The 14,450-nt window shown below is 45.6% G+C and overlaps 1 protein-coding gene across 2 annotated transcripts in view; it reads left to right on the forward strand.

Annotated features, from left to right (window-relative positions):
* The window catches only part of galntl6 (polypeptide N-acetylgalactosaminyltransferase like 6), a 159,432-nt gene that overhangs the window by 117,242 nt on the left and 27,740 nt on the right, over positions 1–14,450 (forward strand). The gene's annotated exons all lie outside the window — the stretch shown is intronic.

Below are 14,450 nucleotides of genomic sequence, written 5' to 3' on the forward strand. Positions count from 1 at the left end.
TTCCTCTACGTGTCCTGTTTGTTTGTTTATCAACGGTCTGCAGTCCGGTGACAGTAGCTTTAATGAAGCAAGCTTATTTTATCTGCAGAATGTAACTAACTCCGATGCCGGGCTACAGATTACGGGCTACGCGGCTCTGCTGAACGAAGGTTAGCGCCGCCAAATGAGACAATTTAATTCAGTGGATGCCGGTTATGGCTTCACAGATGCAGTCGCGATATTGCTTAGGTAAACTCATTACACGTAATGGCATACGCGTTCCCGGAGACGTACGGTTGTGTTCCCAATGACCCTCGGTTAGGGGCCAGGAGAGATGCCAGCCAAGGGTTGTGTTTCGCGAGAACGCGCTGTTAGCCGCATGTGAAATACCGTTCCATTTTTCTTCTGTTCGAAGACAACCGAGCTGGATTCACACTGTTAGTCCGCCCTCGGTCCTCTCTGTTGAGTTTTTATGTCTATCCTTCCTGAATCACACTGGCACAGCCCTTATTGACAGGTCAGAATCCCCCCCCCCCGTGTTAACATCCTCATAGACTTTCCGGGGCCGTTTAGACGGTAGATTTCACACTGTTATCCGGCAAGAAGCACTTTTCCCGAATGTGTGTCACGTGTCTTTTTGTCTCCTCACCCAGCCAGCTGGTGCCGAGCAGGGCAGGAAGACATATGGGCATTTCGTGCTTAAAGTCTCTCCCAGAACAGTTGGACGGAGTTACAGGGTCAAAGCTGCTTGGCACGAGCCCCATGCGTTGATGATCCAGGCCCACTCTAGTCGGTGCTGCCCCTAACTGAGGCAAACGTGCCGGACAAACACACATTCTCCTCCCGTAAGTCCGTGGAGGTTTTTAGTCAACAGAAACATTTCAAAGGGTAAAAGAGAGGGGGTTTGTTGGAGCTGTATCTCTGTCTCTCTTTTCCTCTATATATCTTTTCTGTCTCCTCTCGCTATGTCTCTCTCTCTCTTTTGTCTCTCTCTCGGTTTCTCTCTCTCTCACCCTCTGACTTTTATTCGTCCTGCCCTGCTTCCATCTGTTCTCTGGCTGAGTGAAGCAGTGGACGTGGAGGATAATGAAGTTTAACAGGACAGAAGGCCCAGCAGCCTCCCAGAACCTGGCGTTTTTTATTCCTTCACTTGGTTATTTAAATCTTTTGACGTCCCTCCTTGTGCTGCCCAGGGAAGCAACCTGTCTTGCCCGGGATAAGGCTGGACAATTGCAAAAAGCTCCTTAACCGTGCTGTTGTGTTAGGCCGCGCCGTGACAATGCTTGTGGCTCGTCGTTTTTTTTCTTCTTTCTGCGCTCGCGTTTCGTCTCCGCTCAGTCCTGCTAATCGCGTCTCGGCAGCTGTCACCGGCCAAACGCTGGCCTGTTCCTCTCTCTCCTGCCGATATGTTTGCCCAGCTAAACAATGGACTATTTACTGTAAGCGCACATGTATTGTCTACTCAATGTATGCAGTTTTTTGTGCCCCCCGGCTTTTTGACTGCCGTCTGACTCAACCCAGTCATTATTTCCAGTCACTGCCTTTCGTACTCGCATGTATTTAAAATCTTTGGAGTGGGCTGAGACTAAAGTTGCTGAAGTAAGCCACCTGGTTAATGCTCGAGTTGTGGGATTGTTTGTGTGTGTGTGTCTGTTTCCCGTCATCGTCTGCCGGTCCACACGAACGTCCTTTCCCATTTCCTGCTTCACGATAGTGAAAGCGGCAACCTGCTCTCCACGGGACAGAGTTAAGGCTTCTTAAACCCCTACAGGATCGGAGTCAGAAAGCCTCTGGCGCTGAAGTACCTAGTGTTAGTGATAATGATAAGCCATAGTGATAAGCTGTCTCTGAGGACAGCAGAAGGTGTCTTTTGGCTGGGCTTAACTGGCCCCAGTGCACCCACCAGTCAGAGGTGGAATGAATAACATCAGTACCGTAAACACACAGTTATACACGCACACACACTCAAACACACACACACACCTAAAGCTGTAGTTGCCCATCTCTTCCACAAGCTAGTTTTAAAACTAGCTCCATGCGTTAGTAGAATGCTACATGTTTTTAGCAGGCGTTGAGGATAGTTGGTGTGACGATATAGTGGGGTTTTAATCAAAGCTGCACAAAATCACTGTGGTTGACCGCCGAATAATTACGGTTGATCGTAAGCAGCAGGACGGGAAAGAAAATTGGATTTACAAATACATACATATAAATATTTTTACTTTCTACTTTTATTTGAATGTGTACCAGGATGTTTCTAAGTGCATAATCTGTAAGTAGAAGTAAATAATCTCCAAAATTACAATTCAGTTATTTAGTAATTTGACCAGGGCGACATTCATCATAGGACAACCACACAACTCGCTAGTTTATCTTAGGACAACCACACAACTCGCTAGTTCATCTTAGGACAACCACACAACTCGCTAGTTCATCTTAGGACAACCACACAACTCGCTAGTTCATCTTAGGACAACCACACAACTCACTAGCAGTACGCACAGCCAGCGTCCGTGCCATATGGGAGCAAGTAAAACAATAAAAAATATCCGAGCGTTAGTTCAGCGTATGGAGGTGAATACATCATTTTGCACTGTATTCTGAGAATGCTATAGCTAGAGACCCTGGACACGGTAGCTAGTCCGCTACGATACCCTCCGCTACGCTGCAAGGGAAATTAAGTCAACTCCCTGGTCTATTGACAGTTGGTGTCAGCAGCAGGGCAGTGCAGGGTTTGCTCTGAGCCATTCTAATGATCCCCCTTGAAACCAAACCGTCGCTGAGCTTCAAATCAGTCCGCCGACTGCCAATGGAATATTCATATCCTGACCTCCCGGAACGGCCGAGAGCAGAATGTCACCGACCAGAGACGGGGGGAGGGATTTCCAGGGTACTGGAGAATTCCGAGTGCTTTCATCTCCAAGGCAAAGAGTGGCTTTCTGATTCCAGTATGGAACTGAGACACAGAGGACACCTTTTATTTTGTCGTGTCTGCCAGGGAGGAGGTGAGAAAGATAGAGGAGCGAGGGAGGAAAGGAGAGGAGGAGATGGGCCTGAGCCGCTCAGTCGGTAGAGTGTGGCACTTACGCTGTCCGGTTTCCCACATTATGAATAAGGTATAAAAATGAAGTCACTCCTTAAAGCCGCTCTGGATATTAGCTTCTGCCAAATGACTTAAGGTAAATGAGGAGCGATAGGAGGATGGGGCGGTTTGTGAAACAAGGTCATTTTTTCCCCTCCTTCCTCCAATCTATAATAACTGAATAACGGCGTCTCAATCCATTTACTGACTTACAGCTAAAAGGCGTGTTTAACGATCGGTGATGAATGCATTGTTGTCATCACCCAAGCTGCCATGATAATTAAAATGTTTGCGCTCTCCGTAAGAAACAACGGCGGCGGGATGGTTCCGTTGTGCTGCTCTAGTGTGTGACATCGAAAACAGTGAGTTTGCTACGCACTCACGCCTCTGCATGTGTCATACACACACCCACACACACACACACACAGTTTTTGTGAAGCCTGGATATCCAGCGTGCCCATCCTGTTCCATTCTTAAGTATTCGGTGTGACTGTACCCAGTCTTGAGTAAAGTGCACACAGCGAGATTCCTCCCGACGCCACACTGGTGATTATAGAAAGCAGGCTCCAGTAACTAAAAGCTTGCTTGAAGAAAAAGATACAGACATACAAGGAGGCATTGAGGCTAATCTCTCTCAAATTGCCGTGTATTCACAATGTTGGTTCTGCCCTCAGAGCATTAGAGTGACAGTTTAAGTAGGAGGGAACATGTCTTGTCCATTAGCGTCTCGTTTAAGATTGCCATCATCTGGCTACCCATAATGCAGTTCTGCTTTTATTTTTTGCTTGGAAATGGAACAAACAACATTTTTCCATTCATACATTTCCATTTTGAAACAAGGATGAGAGACAATTCTTTTTCCATTCCTCCTCTGCTCCCAAGGCATTTGCGGAGAGAAGGAATGTATCCTCACCAATTGGGTTAGGCCTGCTAATCAGTCGACAGGGCTTTAACAGTCCTGTGCTTAAATTAAGTGAGTCATTAATTTAAAGTTTCAGAGGATGGAAACATTTAATGACTTCAGGAGAAACAAGTGGGCAGTCTATTAGGCAACAGTGAGAGGATGAAGAGGCTGTGGAACTCCTGAGCACTGTTTAAAATGCTCTGGCTAATTAAAGCCGTTGTCCAATGTGATTTGCCAGGATCCCTTTTACACACAGCTTGTGTAATTGCTTCCTTAAACTCCTGCTGAAACCACTGTAGATATGTACACGCAAACATACACGCAAACACACACAAGCGCCAAAACCAAAACGAGATCAAGCTTCTCCGTGGTCAAAGGGGAGACAACCCCATAAAGAGCATTTCCTAGGAGACTACAGTATGGTACACTACGACAACAACCGAACAGACAGCGTATCCAGACCTCAAACAGCATCCTAATAACTGACAAGTGAGACGACAGGCCGTTTTGGGTGTGGCCACGGACCTGTCGGTGTGCTTCTGGTGAATGTGTAGGCTACGTGATATGAAATGCTTTAAATAGGTCCTTTTACTGTACACGCCCCACGAAAGAACACAGTTTGTTAGCGCGACTTGGTTACTTCCTCGGCTTCTATCGAAGAACAACTTGCCTCGGTTTTTCAGCTCGTATGTGTATGTTACTCAGCCAACTTCACTTTTGTCATTCTGGGCATTAAATGATCAATGAGTCAATCAAGTTTATTTCACAAAACCCAGTTTTTTTGTCTTAGCGGTTGTCTCTAAGTGCTTTCAGACACCCAGCTTAGAACCACAAATAACAAGCCATAAGATATTGAAGCACAGAGTCTTCAAACCTGGGAAGAAACCTAGAGAGGAGCCAGATGGGACTGGGGATTGTATGTCCTTATCAGTATGTGCTTATATGTGCTTATCATTTGACATGCTGTAAAATCTGCTATCTGTGAAAACTGCTACTCTGCAAATCCATTGTGATGGTTGCACCATTCAGACAGATGTTACATTTGTTGGAGTTACTTAAGGAAGTGTTCAGGATTGGAAATTATTCACCAGTGTTTTCAAAAGCAGTTTTGCTCAAAAGCCCCCATGCTTCTTTCTCTGTCTTTTTTCTCACCCCAGAGAACAACGAGAAGGTTGGGAGAGAGCAAGACAGAAATGTGGCTTTAGCAGCTGCCCTTGTCCTCGTCATCCTTTTAATTGTCATACATGTCCTTCCTCCATTTTTTCATTGTCATTTCTACCCATAAGGCCTGTGGGTTTTTCTTTTTAACAAGGCAAACATAATTTTGCCTAGTTGGAAGCAGAGCCCACGGGAGACAGGTTTGTAGATTGAGGCCGAGAAGAAAAGTCGGTTGAGCTGAGGTCCGGCGCCAATCGCCGGTGGGCAAGTGAGGTCCAGGGTTGGGAGTTTAGACCGGGTGACTCCAGCACACCAAGGCTCGACTCTGGACGGCCGGCTAGCTGTTCAACCTGAGGTTGTAGCGCAGCGAACAGCACTTGAATAAAGGATATAAACGAAGCACGATTAGCGTTCTGATTTTGCCAGCAGACGACAGGGTTGAAAGGTGAAGGAATCGTCGTTTAGCAGGCGCTTTCAAAAACTGCAATTACAAATTGTGGAGAAACATGGAAAACACAAAGCGTTGCCTCGCTGGCATTGTATGCAGTCTGAGTTATGTTATCGTATGGTAATGAAAACATATATACTCCAAGACATCTTAGTGTTTTGAAAAGGAAGAATAGGCTACCTTGAGTCACTGGGATTGGAAACCAATGAAGCCCAGTTATAAAGAAAAGAGAGAAACACACACACACACACCCACACACTCGGTACACAACAAGTTATCAAACAAGAAAATATATCATCCTAATCACACAACCCTAACCCCAATTGTGACTCTTGTCATAAACCTGACCTCCGAATGAGAAATGGCAGGTCACGTTGTCTCTGACTCAGGAGAAGGTGACCACATGCAGACACACAAACGTATGCACCTCATCAATGATCAAGAAACTCAATTTCACAGCCCGGGTGGAAACAGGAAGTAGGACACAACAAATTAAGTGACCCCTCCTCCGTCTATCGAGTTCCACCCGTGTCTCGCTACCCAAACCCAGGCAGGGTAGTTATCTCTTGGTGCCGTTTCATCTCACAAATTCTTCACCGGCAACACGCGCCATCTTCTCCCTCTGCATTGTCTTTATGTTGGCAATTATGGGAAACGCCTACAAAACCGGTGTTCAAAACCAGGCACGGGTGGTGGCTTTGTACAGTGCCTAACGATCGGCGTGTGCTGAAAGATGCAACACACGCCGCTTCGCAGAGTGCATACAAAACAACCTTTGGCGTCAGGGTGTCAATTATCTCAATGGCCATCGGTATATCAGCCCCAGACGTATTCTTGTTGCAGGTGTCGTGTTATCCATATTGTCTGTGGACTACATTCCTTTCTCTTGGCTATTTGCCGTTTTTTTCGTAATTGGACAATTTTTTGTTTGGGTTTTTGTCGTTTATGTAGAGTTTAAAGGTGCATTGATGTTTTCTGTGTATGTGTTTGTGTGGCGCTGTGTCTATAGCAGCTATCAACATGGCCAAGGTTGGAACACTGTGCTTCGATACTGTTGAAGAGGGTTGCATATGATGAAATGTTATTCTGCAACTCATAGCCGAACAAAGAGTTTTTATGTTCAGAATTTCAGATATAACCTTTTTCTTGCAGTCTTTTTTCTGAAGAAAATGTATATCTGGTAATAGTCAGATCCCCTCAACTAAACCACGGCTACGTTTCTGTGAATCGGGGAAACACCCGAGGTATAGAAAAATTTGATGAACGCTGAACGCCAATTGAGACTTATTTGATGACATCTGTCTGTCTCTCCTCTCTCTGATTTGGAAAATTCAGCACTGTGACATTCTAGCCTGTATATGGTTGGAGCTCTGTGTTCCCGCACTTTTGTCTAGGAAGTAGTCAGTGCTGGCTCTAGCCTTTTAGGGGCCCCTTTGAACAACATTTGATCAGGGCCCCCTTCTCCCAGTTGGAGCCTCAGTAGCGGTTGAGAACCCTAAGCGACTCCCTACAACCAACCCTGGAAGTAGTGGGGTAGGGACTTGGTGGAGAGGGGGGTGAATGGGTGTCGTTTAAAATTTTACATTTTACAGGTTAACATCCGCAGTGGAGTTTACAGTTATCTGACCGGATGTCCGCGCTTTCCGGGGGAAGCTACAGTTCAGATCTCTGACACAAACTGTCCCTGGAAATCGCAGCGGATGTTTAATTTACTACAACAACCTGAATTGAATATATATTAAAAAGTAATGTCCCTTTTTACAAAATTTGGCCTGCTGTGCTCCTAACTGTACATAATTAATTACTGTACATAGTGAATGACACTCCAGGCAGGTCTGTTTTGATTGCGTGTGCCCAAAATGGCATTCTTAATTCCCTATTTAGTTCACTCCTTTCAAGACCCATTGGGTCTGGAATAGGGAAGTTACTTAAACGATGCCTGAGAGCTTCTCAGATGTGATGACAGAGTAATTGTCTACTATGATTGCCCACACACAATTGTCTGCAGAAATCTGGTCTTGTTTGTCGTGAGACTTACTTGGCAATAGAACTCTCCTTTCAGATTCTGATTTAGGTAAGGTTATATAGATTGAGATAGACACTTGAAGAAAGTGTGGAACAGAAGAATTTAACATTTTCTTTGGCATTTAAAGGGCTTTAACTGGCAGGGCTTTTAGATTGCAGTTCTTCCAGATCTGAGTGATGGACATGCCCTGGCAAAATACAGTACGTCAATTTAAGTGAAATACAAAGCACCAGCCAAAACATTTCTAACGTACCGGAAAGGATGGAGGGAAGTTGAGCCGGCCAGAACTTCAGAGACAAAAACCCTCTCTGCACATTGTTGGGAATCTCGCCTGGTTTGCTTTGTGTGTAAATTATTGGAGTGTCGTTGCTTTTATACCACTGTGAATTGATGCAATCTCCATAATAGCCCAACGCCACTTCTAGGCTTCCCCCCGGAGACTTGTCATTCGAATGTACTGTGTCGTGGTGACCTTTTCTGTTTGTGGATTCGACTAGGTCTCGTACACGGTCTCATTTTATACTCTGCTTGGTCCAAACAATGAATTATTATGGGATCTACAGTGTCAGGGTTACTACTGGGGCTATGCCGAATGTGAAATGTCTAGAAAGGGTGGATGGCAGGTTAGAATGCCGTGGACGAGCCACAGCTTCAGTGATGAGAGGCGTACAGGTAGAAGGTTGTCAAAGATATTACGCAGAATGTCGTTTTCATTGGATGAAAACAGTGCAGTGCTATTTGGCTGTAAGCAATCCAAAAGTAAATGACCTTATAGTGACAGAGTGTGTAAATCTTGCATTTGTAAGGCAGCGCGTGGTCATCAGTTTCTGATGTTTTCCATTGACGTGTGGCTTGCTTCGTTTACTGTTGTTTGAAATATTTGCATGTTAACTTGCTAGCAGACATGACTGGACCAACCTCACAGGACAAAACTACATATCATTCAGAGCACTCTCTGAGTCAGGGTACCCAACTTATAGAGCTATTGATCGGGAAAGCAGGAATTTTATTGGTCTACAGATCCCTCAAGATTTTGCTTGACCAAAGCAAATTAACCTTACCTTCTGAATTCTCTTCAGTATTATTTGCTGATTGGCTGACAGTTGTGCTTTATCAGATATACCACCGATATGATGCAAAAGTAAGGCATCCCTTTGGTTTGTTGTACATGGTATACACTGCGTTGTGTCATGCCTAAGAGCAGTTGGTGGTGTTTAAGCCATATCCCACAATCCCTCTGGCCTTATTGCCTAATTGTCAAACAGCAATTTTGAGAACAATCTACCCCATCCAAGTTTTTCATTTCTGAACTGGTGTAGCTTATCTCTCCCCAATCCTGATACTCTCGAGACTTAAATAAACGCCACATTCACACAATATACACTTTGATCCAGCTGAACAGAGGTTCATTTGAACTACAACATCTATAATGTTTTTAACTCCCCACTCATAATTAGCTCTGGACCCACATGGGGTATTTTGAACTTTTCTGTGAAAGGCAAATTATGGAAATCTGGGAGAGTTGTATAATTTCTATCCTCCCTCCAGTGTATCTTTGCTGTTTTAGCTGCTTTTTCCCTGTTTTTCTGTCTGTCTGTCTGTCAGCCTGAAGCCAGGTGATTTAAATGTCATGGAGCTAAAAGAGCCATGACATCTAAACATGTTGTTCATGACAGGGTTGGTCGCTGAGACAAACGTGTTAACACGTGACCACACACGTACTAACACACATGGAAACACATGCATTAACGCACTCGCTAACCCACACGCTAACACACGTGAAAACACATGTACTAACACACGTGGAAACGTACGCACTAACACGTGTGGAAACGCATGCACTAAAACATGCAAGAACACACACGGAAACAAACGCACTAACACACGTGGGAACGCATGCACTAACATGCGCACTAACACATATGGAAACACACACGAACACACATGGAAACACACGCACTAACACACGTGGAAACACACACGAACACACATGGAAACACATGCACTAACACACGTGGAAACACACGCACTACCACACGTGGAAACACACGCACTAACACACGTGGAAACACACGCACTAACACACGTGGAAACACGCACTAACTCACGTGGAAACACACGCACTAACACACGTGGAAACACACGCACTAACACACGTGGAAACACACGCACTAACACACGTGGAAACACACGCACTAACACACGTGGAAACACACGCACTAACACACGTGGAAACACACGCACTAACACATGTGGGAACGCATGCACTAACACACGTGGGAACGCATGCACTAACATGCGCACTAACACACATGGAAACACTTGCACCAACACACATGGAAACACATGCACTAACACACATGATAATATAGGTGGAAACGTGCACAAACGTGCTAACGTGGAAACACACGCACCAACACATGCACTAACAAACGCGCTAACACACATGGAAACACATGCACTAACAAACGTGGAATTATTTCAAAAAGGCCAAAAAGTGGAAAGTCCTTGACTGTCTAAGTACATAATTTTTTATATTTTTTACCAAATCAGCCAATTGAGACCAACTCTCAGCTACAATAACAACCTGTCATTGGTGGCGGAGAATTGAAAAGAATGACGGCCATGGGAAGTATTGACTTTAGGAATGACCTGAGTCTTGGATCACAGTTTTCTGTTGGGTAGAGAGATATTGAAAAGCTTCCTGAGGTAAATAACGTATTTGCCTAGAAGGGACTTCTAGGCAAATGTAACCCGGTGAGTGTGGTGTCATGCATGCAGCGATGGCCCGTTAATCACCTGACCGGAAAGATACCCAACCCCTGGTCATTGTTTCATTTTAAATCCAAAGTGCTGGAATACACAGCCAAAACAACACCACTTTCCAAATACTTACATACTGCACTGTAACCAACCCAATAAGGGTATATACAAAGACATTTCTTCTATGTTATTTCAACTGTACAGACCGTAGGATATTACCTCACCATAAGCAACTAGTAGAAAAACTGAATGGCATTGAAATGCAGAAAACCTGGGGTGCCAAATCATGCAAAATACAAAATACCATTAGAAATGCCAAAACATCATGAAGACCAAAATATCAAATTAAAATACACTCTACTTTTGCAAAGTATGTATCTAAAATACAAGCATCTTGTTTGTTCAATATGTGAATTATAATTTTCACGTACCACTGTTAGCCTCTAAGAAATTCTCTGTATCTGTACATTTCTTCATATCGTTGTTCTTGAGTGTTTATCTGCTGAAGTAAACTGCTCTGGATACTATAATTCAAAATGTTTCTACCCCCAGACCAGACCACATCTTTATCACTAGTCTAGAGAAGTATTTAAATGAATACTTTTATATGCTATTTAAAATACAGAAGGCACTGCTATTAATTATCTTGCTACAAACTACACTTGTATTTTAGTTCAGTCCGATAAAATACAAATGACATGAAATACATGTGACTGAAAAGTTTAAATACGGGTTTGAATATACATATATTACACATCTATGGTTGCACATTTACTACTTCCTAACAACCGACTATTTCTGATCAGTTTTGACCAGAACGTGCCAGAAACTACCGAGGGGAATACGGTGCTGTTTCACATAAGGACAGTCCATAGATATTGCTTGTGATTAGGGTCATTTGGGGAAATTAAAGACTTGGGGCTTTGAAGCCGTCCAAACTACTGATGGACGGCCTGAAAAGATGAGGTCAGGTAGACATCTCCATAGGCTAAATGCTCTTACTCAGCGGTCTGTCTTCTACCTCCTGATGGATGTGAGGAGAGGCAGAATTAGTGAGAGGGGAAGAGAGAGACGAGTTGCCAGTAGAAGACAGTTTAAGCAGCCGAGATGGGAAGTGAGAGAGAGCACCTCAAAAGACCGTTCCCTCGCCTGTGAAATGTCAAAGCAGTGTGTAGGTAGGAACCCAACCAGTCGCCGTCGCTGCTGCCCTTCATCACGGGCTGACAGAGGCCTGCCACAGCGACGCTTGGTTTTGAAAAAACCATCCCGTCCGCAGTAGCTATTTGTCACTTCCCCTCGTCGCCGCGGCAACCGTGCCACGGATCAGCATGTTGATTCACGACCTTGTTTAATCGACCGCTCGAGAAAGGACACCTGGCGGCGGCGCGTATCACTTACGCTAACCAGCCCAGCAGCTGTGGACTTACTGAAACGCTCTTCCTACCTCCGTCTGCTTTTTCTTTTTTTAGTTCCTCTCTTCCAATTCTTCAGCGACTGTCACTTTTATCGTGGCCATTAGTTTGAAGGCGGAGATTCAAATGAACTTTTTTTGCCACGACATAAGGGAGGAAGGGCTGGCAAGGGGGCGGGAAAAGTGCCGAATCAGACATTTGGCGAGAGGTGACAGGGGAGGTGCGCTCCGGGTGGCGCTCAGACGTCATAGTGCGAAGGTGGATGCAATGCTGTGACTGTGGGTGGCTTTCAGAATTCAAAGTAGGAGGATGGAGGCCGGATGCACACCAGATGTAGATTTGGCCCCGGGCCTGGAGGTAGAGAGACAGGATCAGTGTTGATGGTGTCTGGGGAGCAGCAGTGGCAGTCATGCCTGGAAGGGTTTTCTAGTCACTGCCAGCGACTGCTGCCCCACTGCAAGGACACAAAATGGCTGACCTGGACTTTTTGTGTGCTGATAGGTTTTTTGGGGTTCACAGGCTTTGCTAACATTAATTTGTATGGCTATGTTTGCTCTGAGACTTACAGCCTCCAGGATGAACCATGACTCGTTACTTGGACGGTTTTCAACCTTGAAACGCGGATATTGTTTATGTATTTCTTTGCTGTGATCCAGAGCAACTTAAACACGTAATTGATTACATGCATTTAGTGCCTATAAAAGAAAACAAGCTTCTTACAGAGAAAAGCTCAATTAACCAATTGGATGTGGGTTTGATTAGGTGGCCTTGATTATGTAAGGGCAGGAATGGAAATGGGATCTTTGCTGTCCACAGGGAATCAGGACACCAGCGCCACTTCCTGGAGCATCTTATCTTCCATCCAGTGATTGGCCAGGACCATCCCTGTTTAGCCTCAGATGTCAGCCGGCAGTGAGATGTAGGGTGCCATGCCGCAGGCACACTCATGCTAGACCAAAATGTCAGCCATAGGAAAGGTCAAAGAAATGTTTATGCAGAATCCAACGTCGTTTTGCCGGCGGTGAATGGTGAATGTCACATGATTGAAGCCTTCCTCTCTTTGAATCCAACGGACGGTATGGATCTCGTGCCTATCATACTCCAGCACAGCCACGACAAACCGGCTAACGCCCTCATCCTAAATCACACTCTATTGCCCATCCAGTGCCCCCACGTTTTGCCCCAAGACGTTCCGCGGAGCAGGGTGCCGTTTACAACGCAGCCGCTGTCTTTGGAGACCGCTGAACCCGCCTCATCACAGACCGAAAACTCCCTCGTTATTCTGGTTCCCGTTTGGACACTCGGCTCAGTGGAAACCCACGGTGGGGGGAGCGGTTTAGCGGTGGGAGGGTGAAAAGCAAAGCGGTGTGGCTAATCGCGGACAAACAGAGGACGAGGCTGCAGGCTTGCGATAGGGCCCCGGCGTGCAGGTATTAGCGGTATTAACGGCTACCGTCAACTGATTTGAATAATGCCGGTTTACAGGAACACAGTGCCGAACGGCGAAACGCCCCGGCGGCAGGCAAATTAACAAATAATGGAGTTGTGGGAGGATAAAGACGGCTCTCTGTCTGGCGCGTCCTGCCTCGATGCCGCGGCCGCCTTAGCCTCTGATAGGACGGGTCAAACACATTACCTGTCGTCCTCTGTGGCGGGAGAGAGAGGAGTGAACAAAATGTCTTTTTGGATTGTTTCTTCCCCAGAATTTCCTCCTCCCTGGCTCTAACATCCCAAATTCATTTTGAGGAAATAGATATTGTCAGTGAGCATTTCCTCGCTGGTATTATTTTGAGAAGGCCACGGGTTGTTCTTGTTTTTCGGTGTAGAATAATCCTGTTTCTTCAAACGCGGTGTGGGATATCTTGACCGACAGTTCCGTTTACTGTATGAAAGGCTTATTTACCGCATATGAATGGACATTGCACGGGTTATAAAGTCCTTACGTTGGTAGCCTTGAATTAGGGTGTTACGGCCTTGTTATTTTCCTCAGATTAGCCTCTGTTTTACTGTTCCTGGTTAATATTCAAGAAACAGAGGCCGATTCAAAAATTCTATTAGGTGCTAACAGTGGGACAATCGTAAGGGACGTTAACCACTAACGCCTTTAAATGGGACCAGGAGAATGGTGAAGCAATGTAAGATTAAGATTAACCACCTCACTAGAGATGAAAGTCTTTTTTCCCCCTCCATCTCTCTCTTGCACTTTCTTTGCTGCCCCCCCCCCTTCCTTTTATTCTCTCTGTTTCTCCCTCGGTTCCATTTTCTCACCGGCCACCGCTCCTCCATTCAGTTCAAATACCCTGAATTACATCCCGTTTCGAGGGGGGAAAGAGCAGCGCTGATGGTCTCTGTTTGTCATAATGTGCCGTGTGATACGTCTCCGGCCCACGTAATCTAGCCGGTGTCAGCCCCTACCGTCTCGTAATGATGACATAAGTGGCTTCGCTTCAGGACAGGCTGAATGGTGACCCTCCCTCCTCATGCCCCATCCAGGATGAACAGCCAGAAGCTGGATTTGATGACCAAACAGGGGGAGGGAACATCACAGCCCCCACCCGCCATCTCCTCTCAGCCTCTTGTCTGGCACTTCCTCTCTTCGCGGTCACTCATATTCTCTCCTCTTTCCTCTTCTCTTTGTCTCCTCTGCTGTGCCAATGGGGTTATACAGTGTGCGCGTT

This window comes from Esox lucius, chromosome 25, assembly GCF_011004845.1.
Source record: "Esox lucius isolate fEsoLuc1 chromosome 25, fEsoLuc1.pri, whole genome shotgun sequence".
NCBI classification, from domain to species: Eukaryota; Metazoa; Chordata; class Actinopteri; order Esociformes; family Esocidae; genus Esox; species Esox lucius.